Source organism: Cupressus sempervirens, chromosome 2 (assembly GCF_028749045.1).
Source record: "Cupressus sempervirens isolate cs-2001-9-10 chromosome 2, ASM2874904v1, whole genome shotgun sequence".
NCBI lineage: Eukaryota > Viridiplantae > Streptophyta > Pinopsida > Cupressales > Cupressaceae > Cupressus > Cupressus sempervirens.
In genome coordinates this window covers 508042121-508055660 of record NC_143119.1, presented here as the reverse complement: position 1 = coordinate 508055660, position 13540 = coordinate 508042121, and positions in this window count along the sequence as shown.

Below are 13540 nucleotides of genomic sequence, written 5' to 3'. Positions count from 1 at the left end.
CTCTCTAATTGCTTAATACCCATAATGACTATCTTAGCTCCTCCCCCATTTTCAATCCCATACAGGGTTGTTTAGAGCCTAAAATTTTACTTTGAAGTGTTCCTAGGGTTCTCTAGGAAACTTAAAATTGCAATCACTTTCAAACCATAAGGCCTTTTGACCTAATTCTTTTTTTCAAATGCTTTAAATTAAAATTTCAATCATCCCTCAAACTTATACCCTCTAACTACTAATAATTATGGCTCAATTACAAAATAACTTATTTTTTGCATTGGCACATTTCTCAAGGTGCTCATTTCTAACACAATAAACCAATAGTGGAACTACGAGAGTTGGAATCCCTATTCAGCCCAAATGGATATCCAAAAATACAAACACATTAAACAAAAACTAACACTAAGCATATTTTGGGTGATACAAGATTGCCCTTACACCATTGGATGCTCTTACATCACTAATGATGCATCTATAGATCATGACTCTTCCTCTAGTGATGAATCTATCACTACTAGCAAAAATCCTAAATGGTTTCAAAGACTACTTAATGAAAGAGATGATTATCTTACTAGCTTTGGTGGACTTAAACCTAGGAGGATTAATTATTTCAATTATGCTTTAATAAATTCTATGATGCATTCTAACGATCCTAAGTCTTTTGAGAAAATTAACTCTCAATCTCATTGGAAAAAGGCCATGCAAGAGGAATATGATTCTTTATTTGCTAATAAAACTTGGGATTTAGTTACTTTACCTTATGGTAAGAATTAAGTTTCATGCAAATGGTTATACAAAACTGAGTTGAATGACAATAATCAAATTAGAAAGTTTAAAGGTAGACTAGTTGCTAGAGGATTTTCACAAGTTCAAGGATTAGATTACAATGAAACTTTTACACCTATTTCTCAAATGCCTACTATCAAACTTTTTCTTTCTTTAGCTTCTAAAATGAATTGGCCTATTCATCAAATGGGTGTTAAAAGTAATTTCTTAAATGTTGATATACATGAAGAGATCTATATGGCTCAACCATCTAGTTTTATTAGAAATGGAAGTGAAAATTTAGTTTGCAAATTGAAAACATTTAGTTATCATTTCAAATAATCACCTAGAGAATGTTATTCTAAGATAAATTATTTCTTTGTTTCTCAAGTATTTTCTAGGAGTTAAAATGATCATAAATTATGCATTAAACATACTCAAGATGATATTATCATTGTTATTATTAAATGGGATAAAAAATTTCTTACTTCAACTTCAAATGCTTTAAAATCTTATACTAAGTTTCAACTTAATCAAAAAAAATTAAAAGACTGATTTAAGTATTTTACATTACTTCTTAGGCATGCAAATTTGGAAAATACCTAAGGGTATTTTTCTTTCTCAAATCAAGTATGCTCATGATCTTTTGGAAAAGTTTACGATGAATGATTCTAGCCATGTTTTGATTTCATGTGAATTATGAAATAATTTAATGGCTCATATGAATACTCCCTTTGTCAATGAAACTTTGTATAGACAAGTAGTAGGAAGTTCTAATCATATAACTCTCACTAAACCCAGTATTTATTATAGTGTTGGTTTAGTTTCAAGTTTTATGTCTAAACCTCAACAAACACATTTTTAAGTTGACACATGAATATTAATATATATCAAAGGAAAAATTAATATGGTTTTATTTTATGATGGAAGTTCTGAGTTTACTTTAAAAGGTTTTATTGATTCTGATCTAGGTTGATATACCACTGATGGGAAATCTACTTGTTTTTATTGATTTCTTGTTGGTTTAGGTTCAATTTCTTGGAAAAGTAAAAAAGAAAATTTTATTTCTCATTTATCAAATGAAGTTGAACATGGAATTTTTACTAATGCATCTAATGAAGCTTTAAGGCTTTCAAGGTTACTTGAAGATTTGGGTCTACCTCAACAAGCACTTACTCCATTATATTGTGATAATCAAAGCGCTATCGGCTTGGCCATAAATCAAATTTTCCATGCAAATACCAAGCATATTTCTCTCCAACATCACTTCATTAGAGAACAACTTGAAGACAAGAAAGTGACACTTCTCTATAGTAAGGGTGAAGATCAAATAGTTGATATTTTTACAAAGCCACTCTCTAAAGAGAGATTTCACTTTCATTGTAAAAATATGGGGTCACAACTGCTTGATGTATACTCCCCAAGAAATAATTAAGGATGGGTGTTATAAATATTAGTCTTTCCTTTGATGTATTTAATTTGAGGTATTACAAGGATCCCTCTAGATTATTTTTTCCTCTTGTCCATGTGTGAGGACAACTCAGTTTGTAGTTCAATTTATAAAGGAAATTAGTTTATCCTCCTTAAGAGGATCTTGATAATTTCCAAATGCTTATTATGAATGTAACATTTAGAGAAGTTGGAGTTACAAATGCAACTTCTTTTCCATCTCTATAAAATATATACTTCCCTCTCATCCTTCTCTATACACCACATTGATGTCATTGTAATGAGCTCTCTCTCTCTCTCTCTCTCTCTCTCTCTCTCTCTCTCTCCCGCTCTCTCTCTCTCTCTCTCTCTCTCTCTCTCTCTCTCTCTCTCTCTCTCTCTCTCTCTCTCTCTCTCTCTCTCTCTCTGGCCTTTTCCTTCATTTATAATATATACAAGGGTTTTTTTTAATTTTCCCTTTCAAAAGCTTAGTATCCTTTATTACTTCCTCTATTGAATACTCTTGGAACTTGGTTATTTCATGGTAAGATCTCTTATCTTGAATTACTTGGATTTATTTTATTTTTATGTTCTTCTTTATCTTTTCTTACAAGGACTTTCTTTGGTGAAGCCATAAATTGATGAAAGGAAAAATTTCAATGTAAATATTAACCTTGCTTAATAAAACCCTTGAAAATAGGGATTTTAAAATAATTATATATTGTAGATGTTGGAATGTTCAAATGGGAAGAGTACTTTTGAGAGGGGGGGTTGAATTAGAAGTAACCAATTTTTATCCTCTCAAAATCTCATTAACACATATTTGAAAAACAATTTGCATGCATGTAAACATATAAAAAAATATGAAATGAAAGCATGCATCAACACATAACACAAAGATTTGGTAACCCATAAACTCTCTAGGAATAAGAAGGTAAAACTGGGTTGGGGATGACACTGACAAAATCATTGCAACAATCAATGTTCAACCACTTCTAATGGTCTATCTTGTTAAAGGCTTTGCACTGTGTTAATAGTGACCTAGTTAGAGGATTTACAAACACTTACATGAAGTGTCACCCTATTAAAGGATTTACAATAGGTTTTTAAACCCACCTAATAAATAGGATTTTCAATCACCTTCTCCAAAGGTTCTCCTACCTAGCTATTAAGCTAACCTATCAACATAGGATTTCAACCACTAATACAATTGTGAGAGAGTATTAGAACATTTGACCTGATTGAATGAAATGTCAAATTTTTCGATTCAGGTACTAGATATGCTCTTCTCATTCTTATCCTTGCTTGATCTAACCTCTGTATGTGTTCCTTGTCCCTTGTGTTGTTCTGATCAACTTGATATGAAACTGTTGCTCTATTCCTCTAAGTCTTTTCTCTTCACACTAAAATTTTGCTATAATCTCCCCTTATACTATTTTCTTCCACTTATGTAACGGTGCATTCATTCTCTTGATAAAGAATGTGAACACTTAGGGTTAGGTATGGATCTATGATCCATATTGAATCTCAAATTCCTGCTCGTACTTTGCATTTTTCTTATTGGTTGCATACCTTCACCATTTTTCTAATTGGTTGCATGCAGATTGCATAGGAAATGTAAATTATTTATCCTTATCCTTTTTCTCCTCTAAAATTTCTCTAAGTTAGCTCCAAAAATATTTCACATCTTAGTTTGTGCAGATACAACTCTTATGTTGATCCTAAGTTACTCAGCACTCATTACATTACTGATGCTCGACATGAATTGATTCCTAGATTGCTCAGCATCTATTACTTTCCTAGTTTCCTCGGCACCTATTAAACATTGTATTGCTCGGCACCTGTATATTCTATATTGCTCAGCATCTGAACATTTCCTACATCACTCAACACATGAACATTTCTTGGATCACTTGGCACATACTACATTCTGACTTGTTCGGCACCTATTGGAATTCTGGCTCAACATCTATTTTGTACTCGGCATGTATGATGAAAATGGTTAAGTGTGTTGACACTCAATTATCAAGACTATTATTTTGACCAACAATCTCCCCCTTTGACATGAGTGTCAAAAACACTTAACTAAGCATTTATGAACTTAACCTTATTGAGTGTATCCTTTATTTGCTTGGCATTTATGTAAAATTTCAAAAAAACAATTGTAACAATATACCTTATGACTCCCCCTAGGTTGATTATGCCTTGAGACTAAAATTATGTGCTAATGTTCTTGATCCTCTCTTGTCCTTTACCCTATTTTAGCATTTTGAGCTTGTGTGCTATATCTGATATGTATAAAGTTCAAAAATGTTGCATCTCCCCCTTTCTTTTTTATTACATGACTTCCCCTTTTTGGCTATTTACAAACTTTCCACTATTATTCTCAAAAATGAATGAAAGAATGTAAATCAAAAATGGTTCAAAATTTGGTATCTCCCATAGTATCTACATATATCTCCCCCTTACTTTATTATCTCCCCCTTTTTGACACTAATGTCAAAGGGTTCTATGGAGTAATACCATGCTTAGCAAAAAATGTGTTGTTTACCTCCAAAAGTATCTTTAGAGATGCATCCCAATTTGCTAGTTCAATGTCCAGTGACTTATACTGGATGGCAACTTCTGCTGCTAGATGTACAAGTCCATCAGAGGAAGAAATATTTGAATCTTTCTTGAGGACTGTCTCTACATACATCTACTCCTTATGGAGTACCTATAATTGAGGGGTTATAGAGGACTGGATTTGCATCAACTTTTCTTTTGTATATGCCTCCTTTGTTGTTAATATAACTAATTCTCTTTGTATGTGAAGTGTTTTAGTAAAATTCTTCTCACTTTGAGCTTGATTAGTTGGGAGTTGCATATTAGAAATCTTTAGATTTATCTCAAAGCTCATTATTCTATGGCTAGTCTCTTGTGTGAATTTGGAAAAATCATGCAACTTTTTGTATAGGGAGAATATATTTCCAAGTTTAATTTTGACTTTATCTATTTTCTTAGACAGTTCAACTTGTGATAATGCTATATCACTAGATATTTTCTCATTTACCTTTCCTTGGAATTTCCTTTCTAACCACTCCATTAATTTTGCATTTGCATCATGGTCCTCATTTGTCACCTGATCAACTATGTCAGATAGTTGTTCTACTATTGGCCTTGACTCATTAGGTGTTTGCAAGCTAAAGGCATCCATAAAGATGTCCTTGATCCCATTCAGTGCTTGCCTATATTTGTATTCTTTTCTCAATAACTCTTGTCTCTTCTTCTATCCAGTGCATTCTAAATTTAATTCATCTTCTCCTCAGCGAGAGTGCTAGATTCATAGTAATGTATTGTGATCTCCTCATCAAGCTCAAGAATTCCATAATGAAGTTTCCTAGCTACTTTTTTTGAGCTTGAGCCTAGTGTCCTAATTTGTAATGCTAACATTTTATTGCTCAAATTTTGAAGAGTTTGAGTGGGAGTACTTGTTTTGGGTAGTTCAACCAAAGTTTATATTACAGATTGCTCCTCATCTCTTTTCTCTCCCTTCTCTTCAGCTTGTTTCTCTTTTTCACTATCACTAGCTAGGGGTGCGCTTGCTAGCTATTCAGTTCTCTCTTTGTCTTCACCTGCTATTGCACTCAGCACTTGAAGTGCATCTATAACTTCTTTTGGTGGAGATTGTGGAGGAAGGAATAGGATTCTAGTAGTTTTTATGGTCAAAGTTGGTTCTTATGTTTGCACCTTGACTTCCTTTGATTTCACTACTACCTTTTCCAACTCATCAACACTGACCAATACTAGACTTGAACATAGTCTAGCTTCTTGTGTTGATTGGTCAAGGATCTTTGCTAGATCCTCTATAGTTAATGGATTAATGTTTTGACCAGAAGTGTCAATAACATCTTTGATCTCGATAATCTCTACAGGTGTGATGTTGGCATGAGGAGGGCTAGGATGTGATAGTTGTATGTCTTGCACACTTTTTTCTTGCTTCTCTTATGCACCCTTTTCGTCCTTTGTCTTCTCTTTATTATCCTCTTCATCTTTCTTCTCTTCCTCATTCTTCTTCTCTTCTACCTTCTTTTCCTCCTCCTTCTTCCCTATTTCTTTCATTTCCTTTTTCTTGGCACTTTCTTCTGCCTTATATTCTTCATCAAACACATCATCATTTTTCTTGTATATTATTTTCCACAATCTTGTGGATTTGCTGACTACATCGTCAATTTTATTTTGCAAAATATTGAATGCCCTATATTTTGGAGTAAATCTATTATTGTTCCTCTTAACTATATTAACTATTTGACCCTTAGTCAAATCAGGCAACAATCTTGCTAAAGTAGATTCTCTTATTTCCTTCTCCATCTTTAGGAAAAAATACCATTTTTTTTCTACTATTTTGTACAATTCCTTGGGCATTGAGCCATCTAGCTCTAGAGGTGTTTGCTTGTATTCAACTGTCATAGCATACACAGATTCCTCTAATTTATTTTTCTCTTCTTTTGTGAGCTTATTAAAATCTAAATTCTTTAAATCTTTCAAATCATCATTTCTAATCTTTTTACATAATTTATCAATTGAAGACTTTGGTGGATGACTTACCACTTTAAATTGACTGTTATTATCTATTTCAATCTTTTCTTCATTAGATTTAGGTTGAGCCACATATTTTCTTCTCTTTCTTAGCTCTTCATCAATCTTCTTGGTGGCTTTCTTCTTCTCATCTTCCTCTTCTCTTGTCTTTTGTGTTGTGGCCCTGGTGGTAGCTCTAGTAGTGGGCTTCTTTGGTGCCGGTTTTGCCACTTTCTTAGCTTTGGGTTGAGGAGTAGGTGGATCTTTTGCCTTCCTCTTGGTGACTTTAGTTCTAATAGGTGCTTCCTCAACACCTTCCTCTCTATCCTCATCTAAGCCTTGTGTCAATTGTAGAGGCTCTTGTTCACACTCATCTCCGTCATTTTCATTGTCTTCTTCTTTATCTGCTTCCTCTTCCTCTGTTGTGCCTGCCTCTTCAACACCAAATTTCTTTTTGATCTTCTTGACTAATTTATCCTTCTTCACTATTGTGGCTCTTTTGAGGTATGTTACCACCCATGATTTAACAATTTCATAGGTTCCAAAATGTTTTGCAATTATATTAATTTCTTCTACAAGTAGAGTTGTTATTGTGGCTGAGGCTTGATCAATATCAAGTTCATAACCTAGTGGCCTAAGCCATCTTACTCTAGGTATGACTACCTGTATGTAAGTGTAATCAATGTCCACAAGAAAATAAATGTCCTTTTCATGCCTGTCAACCAGTGAGATTGGTATCCTCATTCTTTGTTTCATGGACTTCTTGAAGTCCTCAAAATAGCTAGTCATTTGGGCATCAAAATTCTTGCCCATTTGATCAATGAATCCATTTATTTGGTCAACAATGGTCTTATTTGGATCCCATCTCACCTTGCCTACTGAAGGGAATTCTTTCATAATGTAGAAAAATATGCAAACCAAAACTGAGCCAAATTTGTATTGAGCTCCCTTAGACTTTTTTATAGCTCCCAGATTTTCATTGATCTGATGTAACATGAGCTCTGCAAGATCATATGTATGTTTTTTCTTCACCAATTTATAAGCAACATCCATTGCTATACATGGTACACTGTTCAATATGCTTGACTAGTAGAATTTGTGTGATATAAGTCTCACAGCAAAATCTAGTAGGGGTTTTTTGATGGTATCTATTGTCATTCCCCTATTATTCCATTTTTCCCTTGTATTCTTCTCTATGACTTCCTTGTTGTCACTTCTTAGGGTCTTTGGCCGATCTAGGGTTGGAATAACAGTAACCCTATGTATAGTTTTCTTTGTAAACTTTACTAGTCATTTTTCTAACCAAAAAGCTCCATCATGGATTCTGCTCAACACAATGTGTATCCATTCTATTTTGAAGACAATAGGGAAAACTAGGGCTTTGGTCAAACCCTTCTTCTCAACTATGGAAAATTCATCTTTAAGTTTCCCATTTTCACACAGTTTATCAAATGCATTAAAAATCTCCAAATCTCCTATGGCTCCAACTTTACAATTATAACATTTTCAAACATCTTGGATCATAACAACTTTATCAAGAATTAAGCATAGGGCACCAGCGAGATCATTTTAATAAGCAAATTCAAGGATGGGTCTAAACTCTAGCTGTCTAACTTCATTACTGACTAGTTGTATTTCATGAATTTCCTTCCCTTTGGTAGGTTTGACCCAAATACCATCTTTTCCAAACTAGGGTTTTAAAATTAAATAGAGTTTCAAATTTTGTGTAGCTTGGCACTTGGATGAAATACCTGTGAATCAATGGACTAGAGTTGAATCATGCTGCAAATCACTGTTTGATCACTATAGAATTGCCTCTTCATTCTTCTTGACTTCTCTTTGTGTTCAAATGATTCAAAAATGAACAATTTTTACCTTTATTAGGTTCAAAATCCTAGCATTAATTGCACTTGTGATTACAGCTATACACTCAGCTTCCAAAGATTTTATCAATTCGACTTCCACTAAAGTTCATTTACTTAGCATTCACTATCTTATTTCACTCATCATCAACTAAACCCCTTTTTTTAATCACTCGGCTACCACTAACATCTATTTACTCGACATCCACTACGCTATCTAACTCAGCATATATTAGAGTTTTCCTTGGCAACCAAAGGTAGCTCAACATCATCTTCTAACTTTTAACTAGGCATCCTTTCTCATGCATATTTCTTCTTTGCAGTACTTCTATGTATTCTTGGGCTAATGTATGATACATTTTTGTATGTATCAACCCCAAGTATATGTCTTGTACTTAATTGGATGAGATGTGATCACCTGACCTCTTGGGTGAAGTGATCTCTCCATTTGATGTGATGCATTCACCTTTCTCCTTCCAAGTCTTGCTCATTTTTCCTCTTATTTGCTCAACATCAATCTTCTCTTTTCCTTTGTTGACTTCAATCTTTGATGCTTTTGACTTTGTAGGATAGTTTCTGCTGATATGACCAATCTTCGAACAACTAAAACATGTAGTTTGGTTTAGCCACCTATTTTAAATTCCCTTGAAATGTGTCCTTTTGTAATTTTTAAGAATATGTCCATACTCTTGACAATAGTGACAACTATACCTGGTATTGTAGTCCCAATTGTAGTGATGTGCATGATTGATTCCTCTTGCAAGCTAACTAGTTGTCCACATAGGCTTTGATCTAAATTAAAATGATCTATTTCTATACTTTTTACCATTGTAATAGTGACCCTCAAATCTTGGTGTCTTCATGGTCTTGGTTCTGCAGTCTTGTGTTGAATGTCCTTGCTTTTTGCACTTGTGACAAAAATTTGCATTTGTAGGCTTATCATGCTAATGACTATTCTTGCTTCTACACACATTAAAGGTATGTCCCTTTTTACCATAGAAATGACAAGTAGGTTTAGTGTTCTTACCTTTGTTACTTCTTTCTTCTATAGCCTTGGATGATTCTCCTTGTTTAGTGCTGATGTAGCCAAGTCCTGCAGTGTCATTACTAGCCCTTGGTGATTTTAGCAATTACTCAAAGTACTTGATGGCCTCATTGGGTTGTAACTTTCTACTATTTCCTTTTCTCTCTTCAATTCATTTTGCAATTATTCATTTTGTATCTTCAAGGTGGAGATCTCAATATCCTTCATGTTTAGCTCATGATGAGCATTCATCATCTGGCTTAAGGTGTCTAACTGCATGTTTGAAATCTTTTCCAATTCAATTGTCTTCTCTTCCAGCCTATTGATGAGATTTCTCTTTTTTTCTTCTACCATGGCCTTTTCTTCAATAGCTCTTTTCTTTTGTTCAATCACTTCACAAAGCATTATGGCTTGTGATTCTTGTTCAAGCTTAAGTAATCTAATTTCTTTAGCTTGTGCTCTATTTTTCTCCATTAATTATACTATTGTTGCATCGAATTCCTTGGAATCTCAATTGGAAAACACCTATGAGGTGTCAATCTCCTTGTAGCGTATGTCATTTTTAGCTATGGCTATCTCCTTTCTTCTTTTCAAAGATTTTCTCAGTTCCTCCCTAGCTTCCTCTACTTTGTGTAGAGCTAGTTGTACATCAATCACCTGATTGTTAATGATCTTCTCAAGTTTGAAGACTTCCATCTTCTAACCTTTTTCTCTGAGCTATTAGGCTTCCCCTTGTGAGAACTAGGCTCTGATACCAATTTTTGGAAATTTTAAATGGGAAGAGTTCTTCTGAGAGGGGTGTGAATTAGAAGTAACTAATTTTATCCTTTCAAACCATTATTAACACATATTTGAAAAAAAAAATTGCATGCATGTAAACATGTAAAAAAACATGAAATGAAAGCATGCATCAACACATAACACAAAGATTTGGTAACCCAAAAACCCTCTAGGAATAAGAAGGTAAAACTGGGGTGGGGATGACACCCACAAAATCACTGTAGCAATCAATGTTCAACTGCTTATGATGGTCTACCCTATGAAAAGCCTACTCTGTTAAAGGCTTTACACTATGTTAATAGTGACCTAGATAGAGGATTTACAAACATTTACATGAAGTGTTACCATGTTAAAGGATTTACAATAGGTTGTTAAACCCACCTAATACATAGGATTTTCAATCACCTTCTCCAAAGGTTCTCCTACCTAGCTATTAAGCTAACCTATCAACATAGGATTTCAACCATTAATACAATTGTAAGAGAGTACTAGAACATTTGACCTAATTGAATGCAATCTCAAATTATTGGATTTAGGTACTAGATCTACTCTTCTCATTCTAATCTTGCTTGATCTGACCTCTGTATGTGTTCCTTGTCCATTGTGCTATTCTGATCAACTTGATATGAAACTACTATTGTGTTCCTCTAAGTCTTTTCTCTTCACATTGAAATTTTGCTATAATCTCCCCTTATACTATTTTCTTCCACTTATGCAATGATGCATTCATTCTACTTATAAAGAATGTGAAGACTTAGGGTTAGGTATGGATCTATGATCCATATTGAATCTCAAATTCTCGCTCACACGTTGCATTTTTCTTATTGGGTGCATGCCTTCACCATATTTCTGATTGGTTGCATGTGGATTGCATGGGGAATGTAAATGATTCATCCTTATCCTTTTTCTCCTTCAAAATTTCTCTAAGTTGGCTCCAAAAATGGTTCACATCTTAGTTTCTACAAATACAAACTCTTATGTTGATCCTGAGTTACTCGACACTCATTACATTATTGATGCTCGGCAACTATTACTTTCCTAGTTTGCTCGGCACCTGTTAAACACTATATTTCTTGGCACCTATATATTCTGTATTACTCGGCATCTATTGTATACTTGGCATGTATGATGAAAATGGTTAAGTGTGTTGACACTCAATTGTCAAGACTATTCTTTTGACCAATAATAGATGTTAATGTTGTAATAAAAGATGTAGGAAATTTCCATAAATGAAATGGATGTATCAAAAGTGCATTATGGGTGTAAATGTGTACCAAATAAGAAGAATGTGAAGAAAAATTCTACAATGTAGATCTCATTATTGTAAATTTGGCTAAGGTAATGTAGTAGGGTTGTTCAAAGTTGAGATTAAAAAGACTGAAGGTGATTTCAATAGGACCAGGAGCAAGAAAGAAGCCTAAGTGTGTGGTCTATTACATAGGGGAAAGAAAAAGTCACTAGAGGATACTCTAGTCAAGAAGACGAGAGGACAACTCTCACCTTCTCAAGGCAACCCAAAATAGAAACAACAGAGGAACACAAATACAAAGAATAGATGAAAGACCAAAACAAGTAAGATGAATGAATTGATTCTGACTAGGCTAATTTGACTATTTTATTTTTTATGATAATTATGATGCTATGAAAAAGAGAAATGTAGAAGTAACTGTCATAAAATACATGATACAATTTAAGAAACCTCTAATCAGTCTTCATGGAAGTTTACTTAAGGAAATATATGATATGTTAAACAAATAAAGATTGAGGCCCCTAGAGGAAGAGAAAAATATGAGAGAGTTGTGTATCAATAAATGTTGTCTTATAGATAATTATGAGTAATTTAAAATTATAAAACAAAAGCTAAACTCACTTTTGAGAGATTAAATAAGAGCTATAAGAATTGTGGGTGAACTTTATCAAGAAAAGAAGGCACATAAATAAGTTTATCAAGTTTTAAGTAATTTTGGTATATTTCACTAGTACATTATAGATTAATTTTCAACCTTTTATTCTGACCAAGCCCATAATTGGCTTGTTCAATACATTTCATTTTATTTTTATTCCTGAGTTGGTTAAAATTTTGACCAAATTAGGTTCTCCCACTTTGGTCAAAATTTAAACCAAAATGAGTTCATAAACCAAAATAAAAACAAAAAAGGTGACATATTTTTCTTATTTTGCTAGAGGATGTTTGGATGCAGTCTACATGCACAGGAGCTATTTCTAGGGTATTTGTTTACCTTCAATAACACTTTTGGATGTGGTCTTTCCTATTTAGTTTTAGGTAGAGCACTTTGTCTATGAATAACAACATAGACATTAATAGACACTATAACCTCAGAGATATTGAGGATTTAGTACACAATAATCTAACTAATCACATATAGATCACACAATACATAGTAATATCATAATTTTTCTTCTCACTCAACTACACAAGTAACCATTCATAGAGATTGCAGAAGTTTTTTTTCACTAAATCACAAAAATACATTTGCAAAGATCAATTAGGGCATCAGGAATTGTTCATTTGCTCAACCACAACTTCCTCCATCATTTGCATGCCTCACGTTGACAGTGATGGACATTTATAGTCCACTCATACTCATTTATTTTACTTTGTCAAAGATAACACATCTTCTTACAAAGCCATCTATTTTGAAGAACAACACGAAAATTCAATGTAAGTGTGAGTTTTGAATGGTAAGCTAGATCAAATACTAGTCATTAAAGTGAGATTCATAGAAATATGATTAGTTAACTAATAGTTTCAAACACCATCTACACTAGAATGGAAAATTGGTTTGTTGGGGGAATCACTTAAAAAAAATTAATAGTATATAGAAGCTTTGAGATAAAATCTTGGGAGATATCGGAGGCCACTTGCATTTTTTCATTTCAGTATAACCTTTCTCAAGAAGAAATTTTAAAACACTTTCTATTCATCTATAATTATATGTTGAAGATTATAACAAGCTTCAAAAGATTCCTAGTGTCATTTTTCTTGTTATTGCCAGAGTTGCTCAAAAGTAAAACTATTTTACTATGGGGGATGAGTGGCAAAGTATGTTATGTTTAAGACTATTGTTATGATTAATAAAAAGTAAAAAAGCATGAATTATTTTTTAAT